General features: G+C 33.0%; 1 protein-coding gene across 4 annotated transcripts in view; it reads right to left on the minus strand.

Annotated features, from left to right (window-relative positions):
* Positions 1–14,439, minus strand: part of ADAMTS6 (ADAM metallopeptidase with thrombospondin type 1 motif 6) — a 271,152-nt gene that overhangs the window by 122,642 nt on the left and 134,071 nt on the right. The gene's annotated exons all lie outside the window — the stretch shown is intronic.

Here is a 14,439-nt window from a genome sequence, read left to right on the forward strand (position 1 = left end):
GAAAAGATAGTTATGATCCAGAGTTCTAGGTTATAGGCCAAACATAAAAGTCCTTTTTCTTATTAATATGGATAAAGGAGAATTAAATACATTATGTAATTTATGTTTGTGTGTGTATGTGTCTTCAAAACACCTTTTGAAAAATCCTGATACATTTAAGGATTATGAATATAGCCTTTTCTTTACCATGGCCTCCCTGATTTTTTAAAGCTTTTCTTTGTCATTTTTTCCTGTGTCCTGTAGCCATGCTTAGTGTTATCAATGTGATTTAAAAATATATCTCAATGATAAATCATAAAATTTTTCTGTAAAGGATCTATCCACTGCATATGAATAAATTTAAGCCTTTCAGCACAAGTAGCCAGAAGTTTAGGTGAAAATCACTAAAAAAATCCTTATTGTGTCCACTGTGACATTCTAATAAATGCACCATGATATGTGTTCAAGGGAATAAGTAATTTGTGTGACATGAGTATAATACAGATAAGAATAGTTGCTGGAGAAAAATTAGGAGAGATAGTTGAGAACAGATAATGACAAGATAATAAATGAAAGTAAATATCAATACTTTTGGCAGTGTACAGACTTTGAAGATTTGTCAGAAGGAGCAACTGAAGATTTCTGAGTAGGAAAATGTGGAATTGACCTGTATTTTAGACAGATCATTATAGTAATTCTGTGGTGGAAACAATAGAGTGGAAAGAGAATAGAGCCAGGGAGCGCAGAGAGAAGATGATAACCAATTAAGAAATGATGTAGGTCTGAACTAGGGCATGGCATAGAGAAGTGGGATTAGATTTGAGACATGTTCAGGAAGGTGAATTAACTGGCCTTCATAAATACAATATAAAAGAGCTATAATAAAGACATATAATATGTCCGTGTATGGCGGGAGGAGGGAGGAGGAACTAATAATTCAGGTATAGGGACTAACATAAGCAAAGGAAGAGAATCATATGAGAGCCCTTCCAAATAACCAAATAACCTTCCAAGAACATCAATACTTAGTCTTCTTGTGTTTGACATCAACACACTCAAGTCAACCTCTTCTAGGAACATAATGGTGGAATTTACTGTTTGTTGAATTAGACATATATTCTGTGAAAACAATCAGCTATAGATTTACATTAAAAATTCCTTACTATAAATTTATAATTCAATAAACTTAATACTCTACATTTCTCTCAAAGGTTGATGCTACGATGTGATTACACTATGATTCTTTTCAAATGATGATACTGATAGCTGAAAAAATATTATTTCCTTTTAGCAGTAGTCTCATACAAATCTCTGAGTAATATTAAGATAGTTGTAGGCAGGCACAGATAGCTTTCAGAAAATCACTTTTGAGATTCCCAACTTCCTTACTTACTCTTTTCTAAAAAAAAAGTAAAGCTTCTTTTGAAATCATATTTCTCCCACGTTATAAAAGTAAGACTTATCTTTCAGTCATCCATAATTTTACAATAGTTCATTGCCTTTGGCTATAAAAAAATGGGTGTCAGGGAAAGAGACAATTGGAAACATTTAGGGTCAGCACTGAGAAAAAGAATGACTTTATTGATTGAATAACATACGTAGTTTCTTGTTTTCAACAAGTTTATAGGAAGATATAATCAAATTAACAGCTGACGGGTTGTTAAAAAATTTGATGATAGATCACCATGGTTACGTTTTGACAAAGAATTCAAAAGGAGCTCAAAGAACAGAGTGATATTTCTATAATAAATTCCTTTCATCTTATCTATTTACTTATGTGATCCAATTTTCTCAACATTCACATCTATAGAAACAAAATAAAGAAACTGAATTGGTGCTGAAATCCTGCCTCATTCTAGCAGTAATGAAGTAACGGCAGTAACTGAAAATATACATTTAAAGATACATCTTCTAACAGAAACTTTATTTTTATATTTAATTATTAAAATTCATAATATGTATATATTCTTCTAATCAATTATTAACTAATAGTTGTAATGTAATGAACATATAATTCAGAAAAAAAATTTTTATGATCACAGGAAATTTAAAAAATGTAATTACAACTTAAATTGTTTTGTTACAGAGATATTTGATATAATTAAAAATACTTTTAAGCATAAAAACATATTTTAAAAGTATATTAAGAAATATTAAAATATATATTAGGGTTGATATTCTGGGAGGGAAAGGAAGAGCAGACATATTGAGTTAAAGGAGGGAAAAAAGATGCAAATTTTGGCTATAAAATAAGAAGCTGTTAAGTGTATTTTTTTAATAATCTTTTTAAGAAATATTTATTTATTTATTAATTTGGCTGCACAGGGTCTTAGCTGCAGCACGTGAGATCCTCGTTGCCGCATGTGGAATCTAGTTCCATGACCAGGGATCGAACCTGGGCCCCCTGTATTGGGAGCACAGAGTCTTACCCACTGGACCACCAGGGAAGTCCCCTGTTAGTGTATTTTTAAAATGCATAATGATGGTTACCAAATTGCTATGGCATTTAGATTCAATCAGGTATATTTAAAGGAGGTGTTTATTTTTTACATACTAATTTTTGCAGTACTCTAGAAATTCTATCCTTTGCAATTAGTCAGACAAAAAATTTTGGACATCAACTGAAAAATAAACAATAGGGTACATAGTTTTTAAAACTTCAGAAGTATAGGGAGGAGATATGGGGATATATGTATATGTATAGTTGATTCACTTTGTTATACAGCAGAAACTAACACACCATTGTAAAGCACTTATACTCCAATAAAGATGTTAAAAAAAATTCAGAAGTATATAAGGGAAACGATTTAAAAACTAATGAACTCAAGTATTAAATTCTAGTTCTACTTACAATCCTTACAGTTTAAGTGTCAGATGCAGATAGCTGTCTTAAGGATTTCAGTTTCAGGTGTCTAAGAGAATGTATACTTTTGCAGCTTATATTTAAAACATAAGACAACCCAGAAATGACCTGACCAATGTCAACTAGTTCACTGACAGTGACACAAAGTGAAATGGGAGTTTACAACTGCCGTTCATGACATCAGCTTCAAAAGATTCCTCTAATACACTGACCAAGCTGGAGAAAGAGAGAGAGTGTGTGTGTGTGTGTGCGTGTGTGCGTGTGTGTGTGTGTGTGTGTGTGTATGTATATATATATACACATATATATTACAGATAAGCTCCTTCCTGAGGAAACTCTATCAGCGATGAGTTTGTCAAAAGACATGAAACTTACTAGTGATTAGAGAAAATAAACGAGTCTACTTTAAACCATCATACTGGCAAAAATTAGAATGCTACCTAGGACTAAGTGTTGACAGTGGTGTAGAGAAACTGGGATCTTAGCACACAACAGTTATAGTGTGGTCAGGCAGCAGTTCCAGAGAGCAATTCAGCAGTATTTGGTCATATTAAATAGAGGAAACATTATGACCCAGCAATCCTGTTCTTGGAGAGACATCCCAGAAATATTCCCAAAGGGAACATGTATGAGGATGTTCATGACAGAGTTATTTATGATAGCAAGGAGTTGAAGACAATCTAGGTATTCATCACTGGGGAATGGATAAATAAACTTTGGCAGATGCATATTATGGAATACTAAGCAGAAGTTGGAAGCAACAAACAAGATAGATGTCTACACATAAATATAGGTAGATCTTAAAAACACTGAAAAAATTGAGAAAAGGAACAAGGTCTATAGCACTATATCATACATGCAAACAAAAATTACATATATCTTATCAAATAACAAAGAAAGGCCAAGGAATTGTTCCAGATTAAAGACTTTAGAGACATTACCAAATGCAACAGAAACTGGATTGGAGGGGGAAAAAGTTATAAAAATATTGCTGGGACAAGTGAGGAAATTTGAATAGGACTATATATCAGATAATAGTAGTGTATCAATGTTAAACTTTCTAATGTGATAATTATACTCTTATGTAAGAGATTATCTTTTCTTCTCAGGAAACAGATGCTGAAATAGTTAGGGATAGGGGACATGTCTACAACTTCTTCTCAAATAGTACAGAAAAAAATACATGTACATATACAAAAAGAGAGAAAGAAATGTTGCAAAATATTAACAATTTTTAAATCTGACTCAGGGACACATAGGAAATCTTTCTACTGTACCAAATTTTCCATAAGTTTGAAAACATTTCAAACTTAAAAAGTTAAAAAATAGGGCTTCCCTGGTGGCGCAGTGGTTGAGAATCTGCCTGCTAATGCAGGGGACACGAGTTCGAGCCCTGGTCTGGGAAGATCCCACATGCCGCGGAGCAGCTGGGCCCGTGAGCCACAATTACTGAGCCTGCGTGTCTGGAGCCTGTGCTCCACAACAAGAGAGGCCGCGATAGTGAGAGGCCCGCGCACAGCGATGAAGAGTGGCTCCCACTTGCCACAACTAGAGAAAGCCCTCGCACAGAAACGAAGACCCAACATAGCCATAAATTAAAAATAAATAAATAAATAAATAAAAAAAATTAAAAAAAAAAAAAAAAAAAAAAAAAAAAAAAAAAAGTTAAAAAATAAACACAGACATATATAAAACAACCTGCAATATTCTGCAAGGATACATATGAATTCAAATATAGATATCAAATTTATTAAAGGAGTTATCTATGGGAGGGAAGAAATGGGAATGGAAAATAGGAATATAGAAATATACACACATATATGAAACAAAAAGGGGCCTTGCTGGGACTGATAATGATGTTGTGCCAAGAAATAAGGATAGATAGATAGATAGAAAATAAACTCAACTCTCTGCTCTTGAGTTAAAAAATAATAATTAAAAAAAAAAAAAAAAGAACAAAAGAGAGTTTGGTGAACCTGGCGCCCACCCCAGTGAGTGAATAGTGATAACAAGAGAATACTTCCATGGTTGGTTTTATGTGTTTAATAAAATTAATCACTTAATTTTAATCAAATTAATAGATTAGGCAATGATTCTCATTTGTGGAGGGTTAGAGAAAGAGAGAAAATCGGGAGAGAAAGTCTTCCTTAGGCCTCTTGTGATTCCCCCACATTCTGCTGAGTATGCCAAGTCTGCAAGGCCTGCTCTTAACCCAGGCCATTCCTCAGGACAACTTTAGGAAATGAGGTAACATCTCCCCCTGGACAAAGCACGTTTACTTACTACTTGCTATAAAAGTATTAGATTTCCCAAGCTCGGTGTTTCTCAGTTTTGATGCAAACCCACTACATGTGTGGCATTCACCTGGGCCATACTGTGTTGCCCATTTGGGATTTGGGGCCAAAAGGAACCAAAATAAATATGCTGATGCTTATACTGCTTGCTGTGCTGAAGTCTCTGATCCAGGAATCTCATGTCTTTTGCTAGCATCCATGCAACGGTAATAAGCTAACTTATTAGCTTATAAATAAGGTAAAATCAAACCTCAAACTCAATGAGAGAGAAGTTTGTAGTTGATTAGGATAACATACCCAATTATGGAAAGCTAAGTAATCCTGAAACTAAAGTACTTCAAAATTAGTCTTAATTTTTCAGAAAATGAAGCCCCAAATCTATTAAAACAAAGTAAGTTATTTCCCAGGAAATAAATTATATGTTGAAGATTTTCAACTAAATCTCCCAGGGGAAACAAATGAAAGATCAGAAATTCCCTTTCTCATATCTTAGTACTTCTGATCTATTTCAAAAGTTTAAAGGACACTCTTATTTCTACATTGTGAGTAAAAAGTTTTCCCTTTTCCTCTAAGATATCACCCAAAAGCAATAAGAAAAATAAGAAAAAAGAAACACAAACTTTACATTTAATGAAAAGTAGGAAACTTCTAAAACCATAAACCACCATATCATAATGTATGTGGGAGGATGACTGAATACAGAAAAATCAGAGGAATGTGGAAAGACACACAGAGGGGACAACAAGAAGTGATCTAAGCTAAAACGAGTAGAGCATGTTCTCCAAAGTTAAGTGCAACAATCTGAGGGACAAAACCAACAATACTTTCTCAAAAGCAATTGGTGTAAGGGTGCAAACTGTTGGAATATACACCCTTGTTCTAGCTGTCAGAGGAAGAGTAGATGGGGCTAACTGGGGAGTCATAAAAACCATATTTGTAGGAATCAGTCTGTCAGTGAGGAAAGGTGAAAGAGAGATTCTACCTTGCCAGCAGTTGTTAAAGAAATACACGGTTAAAGAACTTGAATCATACAATACTGTATATCAGTAATAAATTCCTGCTGAGAAAGTAGCTCTGGTGCCTACCCAACATAAACCTTCTACAAGTAGTTCATCCAGAAAAATCAAACTCATTCAAAGATGTGTGATTCAAAAGGAACAAGAAGTATGTCTAGAATATATTAAATAATTTTTTTAAAAAAGAACAGGAAAATACAAACAGAAGATGAGGGACACTTGGCAGAAAAAAATATTGCTACAGGAAAGATAAAAATTGGACACATATGAACTCAAACTTAACAAAGCCATCATTTCATAAAAATAAGAATTTAACGCAGAGATACAAGCAATCAGGGAAGATACGGCAAGATGAGAGATGAAAGCATGAACTGTCAGAGGAAATAAATGTGGGGGGGGGTTTGAATAAAACCATCACAGGAAAAAGACCATGATGAGTTAGCAAAAAAAAAAAAAAAAAGGCAACTGCTGAAAACATTCCTCATAGAAGTAAAAAGAGCAAGCAAAATAAAATTGTACAAAGAGTTTAAAAGGATCAAAGTAAAGGAATCCAATATATATATCACTGTTGTCCCCAAAGAGAAGAATCAAAATAATAAACAGAAAGAAAAGTGACTTAAAAATACAAGAAAAATTTCAAGAAACAAAAATGGCTAAAATCTCATCAAATGTGAACTATTCTACTAGGAAAAACTGACACAGGTGAATCCACACTGAGTCACATCCTAGTAAACTTACTGGACATCAAAAATAAAATATATTTTGGGCAATCAGGGCAAAAGAACAAATTACCTGTAATAGTAAAACAATCAGATTAACTTCAGATTTCTCCATGGTGACATTTAACACCAGCACACAATACAGCAGTGCCTAGGAAAAATCTTGCATCCAGCCAAACTGAGTATAAAATCATTTTGAACAAGAACTCAAGAAATAGAGATCTTATGAATCATTCTAACAAAAATTGCTTCAAGATAAACTTCAGCTTTGTTTAAAAATAATGTAAAAGTTTGATGGTTTATTGACTCTATGTGACTCTATTTGAGTTTCATAGCAGGCAATGCATACAACACAAGTGAAACTGGTCACCAGTCAGATTAACTCCCTTGTCATACTTCTTAATTATATTTTCTTGTTTTGTTTTTCTGAGGTTAATTTATTCTCTTATGTTCATAATATATGATATTTTATATCATACATACTTAAGAGAGAATAAAACATATATTTACATTTTAAAGAATAATTATAAAGCAAACATCCATGTTATCTCTTACCAAATTTAAGAAGTACAACATTTTCAGAATAATAAAAGCTTGTCTCCTGTATTCACCTTAACAGTTATATTCTTCTTCCTCCCCTGAGAGAGAACTATCTTGACTTCTGTGGTTATCATTCCCTATGCATCTCTAAACAAAATATGTTAACTCTGCCTGGTTTTGAAATCTATAAAAGTGGAATCACACTGTATATATTCTTTTAAAACTTGCTTCTTTTATTCAACAATTTTTTAGAAAGCATCATCTCTGCTGAGCCGTCTAGCTATATACATCACTCATTTTCACTGCTATATAGATTTCCTTTATAAATACACCATTTAATTATCCATTCTATGATGAAGGATTTGCTGTGGTTCCTGATATGGGGCTACTATGGATAATGTTGCTATGAGCATTCTTAAACATAATTCCTGGTCATATATGTAAGAGTATCTCTAAAACAGCTTCTTAAACTTTTGGTGTCCTTTACATTCTTAAAAATATTGAAGACCCCAAAGATCTTTTGTTTATGAGGGTGTATGTGGTGATATTTATCATAATAAAAATTAAAACTGAGAAACTTTTAAAATAGTTATTAATTCATTTTAAGTAATAATAAACCCAATACATGCTAACATAAATAACCATTTTAATTTAAAAAATCTTCCCAAACAAAAGAATGTCAGTGAGAATAATAGCATTGTTTAATTACATTTTTGCTAATCTCTTTAATGTCTGGCTTACTAGAAGATAGCTGGATTCTCATATCTCCTTCGTCATTCAGTCTATTGTGGTATTTTGTTTTGGTTGAAGTATATGATGAAAATCTGGCCTCACACTAATGTATAGTTAGAAAAGGGAAGAGTATTTTCGTCAGCCCTTTCAGATAATGATAGATTTTTTTGATTCTACAAGAAAACTTGACAACTAGTAATTTCTTAAAGGTTAGTTGCAATGTGGATTCTGAATCCATTATCAGTGATCTCTTTGTATCCTGTTTCATCAATATCACCAATCTCATTGGAAAAGTCTTTAAGCATTAGGAAGCTGTCAAGCTCATATTGACAGCTGGAACTTATCCTAAATTTGAATTTTTGCTCAAAAGCTCAAATTTTATCATTGGCAATAAATAATGTTGGTTGTTTTCCTTGAACAATAAGCTCATTTGTTCATTTTTCAAGTGAATTTCTGCCAACAACTCATAGCTTCTCATTTGTTCTTTTAAAAAAAAATTGTGTTCCAGGGAAAAAGCAGCTATTTCATCTGAGATATGGAGCAAAACGTGCTTTACATACTTCCCATTTTGTGATACAGATGATTTGATAAAAGACATGTACTTAAGGGTCATGATTTAATAAAATTAATAATTCTTTTGCTTCATCAAAGACATTCTTAAGTGAAACTGGCATGATGGTGACAAATACAATGACTATTAGTATGGTTGCCTTGATTCATGCTAAAGTGCCAGTACATACCCATCACTGTTTTTGCGCAGAGTAAACAACACAGTTTAAAAAAAAAAAAAGACAAATTAAGTCTTAGTATTACTATGAAGGTAGTTTTAATCTGAAAGTGCTTTGGGAATCCCAGGGACTATGGACCACAATATGAGAACCACTGCTCTGGGATATTTGTAGAAAATAAATTCTTGGGTCATAGTTAGATAAAATTTCAACTTTGCTAGATAATACCAAACAGCTTTTCAAAGTGGTTGCACCAATTTGCATTCTCACCTATAGTGTATAAGAATTCCAGTTGTACCACATCTTCACCAATATTTGGTATTTTCAGACTTAAATTCGTGCTAATCATGGTGGATATAACTTACATTTTCCTGATTATTAATCAGATTGAACATCTTTTGACATATATGTTTATCAAGCATTTGGATTTCTTCCTTTGTAAAATGTTCAAGTACTTTGTATATTTAATTTGTAGGAGTTCCTTACATCAGCTGCATGTCATTTGCAAACATCTTTTCCTACACTGTGTCCTATCTTTTCATTTTATGGTGTTTTTCAATTAAGTTTTTAATTTTAATGTAGTTAATTTGGTCAATCATACACTTAATGGTTAGTATTCTTTATGTCTTACTTCTATTGTATGTTCTAAAACCTGTAATGGTTTGAATTCTACATGTCGGTATTGTTGGATCCTATGGTAAGAATATATTTAGCTTTGTAAGAAAATGCCAAACTGTCTTCCCAAGTGACTGTTAATAATACATCTTAAGCTTATGTATGGCTTGACACAGGGATCTATTTATACTAGTTACTTCACTAAGCAGAAAGTTTTTTTTTATATTTTGTTTTATTCACAGTACTTAACATCTGATCAGAGTTTAATAATTGGAGATGAACACTTAGAGGGTTAGTGAAGTGAACGAAAAATCTATCAGCTGAGATTTAACTTGGATAAACTGAGGAGACTCACAAGGTTAAAATGCAGATCTAATAAACATTCTCTTATAAAGCATGGAATCCATAGAATCTGACGCTCCATATTCATTACAATGAACTTAATTTTTTTCTGCACTTGTTCTTGAAATTACCATAACTAGAGTTATATAACTCACAAGTACAGGAAGGCTCAACTCTGCTCATGGGTTCTGGGACTAACTTTGTTCACCATTAGGGAGAATATACAGAGACTGAAGCCAATAGCTTTGTGGAACAGCAATAAATATGGCATGTTGTTGGTCCAGTTCAGTTCTAGTTTTTGAGGTAATTGTAGTTGTTGGGCTCTGGTCCTACTTCTTGTGAAAAAGACACTACCTTGCACATAAATCTTTAGTAACTGAATTCCTTGATTATTTCATCTACTCCTGAGACTCTGAGACCTTGACCAGCATTCCACTTCTCTTTGATCAGGGATTCCATTGGGCTTAGCGGTATTAAAGTTCTGGGTATGTGGCCCAGGTTCCCTTATGCTTCACCCTCTGGGATACACACTTACAGCTATCTACAGGACTTCCCTGATATTGACAATTTCCTGACTGAATTTTTATCTAAACACTGCTGGCAGACTAAACTAGCAAAGTTCTCACAAAGTGAATTGGATATGATGTGCTTAATTAATTAGTTAACATAATTTACTTTAAATAGATCCTGTTGATTATATAGCAGGAGGTATTGGGAACTAGACCAATTTAGAAAGTAAAAGCTTATGACTATGGCATAGGAACACATAGTTGCTTTATTAGAGTGTTATTTTACTCATGGTTTTGTGGGCTTTTGTTAAGAACTATTTTTTTTTTCTTAATTTTTTTTTTTAATTTTTATTTATTTATTTATTTATTTATTTATGGCTGTGTTGGGTCTTCGTTTCTGTGCGAGGGCTTTCTCTAGTTGTAGCAAGTGGGGGCCACTCTTCATCGCGGCACGCGGGCCTCTCACTATCGCGGCCTCTCTTGTTGGCGGAGCACAGGCTCCAGACGCGCAGGCTCAGTAACTGTGGCACACGGGCCCAGTCGCTCCGCGGCATGTGGGATCTTCCCAGACCAGGGCTCGAACCCGTGTCCCCTGCACCGGCAGGCAGACTCTCAACCACTGCGCCACCAGGGAAGCCCTGTTAAGAACTATTGATGCTTATGCATTGTGCTGCTCTAGGCAAAAATATAAGGTCAAGGAAAAGGGACAGAGAAGACAGTGGCTGTGGAGTGTGGTTAAAAAGAAAAAGATGATGCAATTAGGTTTGTCAGGTTTGATCAAAACCCTTAGCAGTTTAATTTCTGTAGGAAAAATTGTAAAGCAGTGAGTTTGAAACTCTGGTTGCTAATCAATTTTTTCATATGTAAACATTTAAAAACATAATTTTAAATAACATAGGATCTTAAGAATTACAACTATACCATTAGAGGGGGGAAAAAGGCACTCTATTCATTTGGCCTGATTTCTTCACCTGCCCTATCCAGCAGGGTTTCTCTTCTCTGGGGCACAGTCCTACCTGGATGGTCCCTCTCACTAAAGTGCAACCTAGGTTCTTGACTTCACCCCATATGAGAACAGGTGTTCATTCAGTGCATGGAGAAACACTCAGGAATCATACAAAGCACCTGTTAACCTATCAACGCCATTTTAATAAAAAGGTTAATTAAAATCCTATCATATATTTTTTATGAAAACTGACATTAAGATTGCAAAACTAATATAGGAAAGTAAAGGGTCAGAAAAAAACCAAGAGGATTTTGAAGAAGGAGGGGAGAACTTCAATATCTGTTATAAAACTATGGTAATTAAAGCAACATGATCTTGGCACAGGGAACCTTTGAAAATAACAATAAAAGCTCCAAAACAAAAATGGAACAATACTAACATTTGTTAAATCTGATTGGTGTGCTCATGGATGCCTGTTGTAACACATGCGCACATGCATACAAGCATACATACACAAACACAGAATATTTCAAAGTAAAATATTTTAAAAGAAAATATATAGTGAATTACATGTACCTGAACATATAAAGAATACTTTGTTCTAAAATTTAGCAATTAAATTTTCCTTTCAGACCAATTATACAAGATAGCTGACTTGCCTTTGTAAATTGACTTAGTTCTAAAGTTTTAAAGCTAATTTTGGGGACCTTGAAACATTTTACTCTAGAAATAATAATATAAATTATTTTTCTATGTCCAGGGTAGCCTACGCAAGCCTATTTAACCTATTTTACAGGCTAAAACTGTGCCTCTGAAATGAAAAATAGTATATGACAACACTGTTGGAACTAACAATTAAACAAAGTGGAATACATTTTAATTTTTTTTCTGTAGAATTAATAGTACTCAAAGAAAAGCAGGTTTACTAAAGGAAAAGATAAGTGAAAGTTACTGAAGAAGTACTAAAAGGTACTTGTAAGTATTATCAAAAAGTTCTGTAGGTAAATGGTTCTGACTCTTTTATGTCTGAATCTTAAAATTTGTGTTTTTCTTATTCTCCTTCATAAAGATATACCACGAACACTACATAACCCCAACCTAGCAGTTTTGCTTTTCGTTTTGGCTCAGAGGTACAAACTTCCAGTTCCAAAATAAATGAGTTATGGGTATGAAATGTACACTGTGGGGAACATAGTCAATAACTTTGTAATATCTTTGTATGGTGACATATGGTAATGACTTATTGTGGTGGTCATTTTGAAATGTGTAACAATACCAAATCACTGTGTTGTGTAACAGGAACTAACATAGTGTTGTAGGTCAGTTACACTTCAAAAACAAACAAACTCATAGAAAAAGAGATCAGATTTGTGATTACCAGAGGAAGCGGGTAGGGGGAGGGGGAACTGGATGATGGTGGTCAAAAGGTACAAATTTCCAGTTACAAATAAGTACTAGGGATGTAACTACATGATAAATATAATTAACACTGTCATGTGTTACATATGAAAGTTGCTAAGAGAGTAAATCCTAAGAGTTCTTATCACAAATTTTTTTCCTATTTCTTTAATTTTGTATCTATATAAAATGATGGATGTTTACTAAACTTACTGTGATAATCATTTCATGATGTATGTAAGTTTAATCATTATGCTGTACATCTTAAACTTACACAGTGTTATATTCAATTATATCTCAATAAAACTGGAAGAAAAAAGAATACAAAAAAAGAAGTGAGTTAGAAGATGTTCTTGAAGCAGTTGATCAAGAGTTGGAAAACTGACCAAGAGTAGGAAAAGAGAAAGTGAATAAAAAGACATCTTCCTTCAGGAGAGGAGCCTTTATCTTCATTATCACTGTATACACAATACATTCTATATTAGGTAAATATAGCAGGTGCTCAGTGAATCTCTGGAATCAATTAAATTGTACATCATTGACAGAATACCTACTGATCAACTGTAAATCATGAGACATAATTTGGTAAGTATCATACATGTATACCTCTCTTGATAGTAAATAATGTACTAAAAGTATGTAGTATCATATAAAAAGTAATAAGAGGAGGAGAGGAGAGGTTTGGGGTCAAAATAAATGGCATCACCAGTCAGAGACAAGGTGGTGGCTATATAGAGACTGAGAGATTATGCACTAAAGGTTATTCGTTAAGTTAAGCTTCTATAACTCAGGGAGAGTCTATCATATATATTAATCTATTGTTACACACGCTTTTCTCGAATACTTTTTTTAGTAAAGTACATAGTTTTCTATGAAACTGATACTTTTTCATTTGAAACTATATGTAACAAAACAAAATTTCCTTTTATACGAAGGTAGATAGATAGATAGATATGGAGAGATATATAAGGAGAGAATTTAAGTTTTGTATTTTTTAGGATATATAAGAGGCAGCTCATTTGTGATTATATTTTACATCCTTTCACCATATATTATATGACCACTTAAGATTTCAAAAGTAATACAATGTATATTGTATCACAAAATAACAGCTTACTCTTGATTTTGGTACACTATTATTACTGGTTCTTTTGGAAGATTTGTAAAAATGAAAAAGAGTAAACATAGACTACTGAGTATAAATTTAATATGCATTTAGTCTGGATTTCTTTTAAAAATCAAAATAGATGTTTTCAAACCTAACAAAATCTGTACAGCTAAGGAAAATCTTAAAATGCTTAATTGAATTTTTGTGTCTAAGCAATCAATTTTACCATGTTGCTAATATATTATCATTATTCTTGTTAGATAACTATGGTACTTTAAACCCTGCCTTTCATTTTGTTAAATAATCACTAGTACATAGAACATGTACTTTTAAATTCTCCACTAAAAGAAAAAATCAGTAGATGATCAATCAGTTCTTCAAAAAGATAACACATTTACAATTACAGAAAAGAAGAACAGTTTCCTTATGTTTTTTAATATGATTAAATTTGTCTTCAAAAAGTGATGAGATAATTATAGTCTAAATTGTGACAACTATAAAATCTCAAAACTAAGCCTTCTCATTGTAGCAGAAAAATACAAAGGAAGAAAAGGGACATCTTTCTTTACAATTATTTTCCACTTATAATCTCTTTGATCTGTTCTTATTCATAACTGATCTTGGCTATGAATCACTTGTTATAAAAAAGC

This window comes from Balaenoptera musculus, chromosome 3, assembly GCF_009873245.2.
Source record: "Balaenoptera musculus isolate JJ_BM4_2016_0621 chromosome 3, mBalMus1.pri.v3, whole genome shotgun sequence".
Taxonomy (NCBI): Eukaryota; Metazoa; Chordata; class Mammalia; order Artiodactyla; family Balaenopteridae; genus Balaenoptera; species Balaenoptera musculus.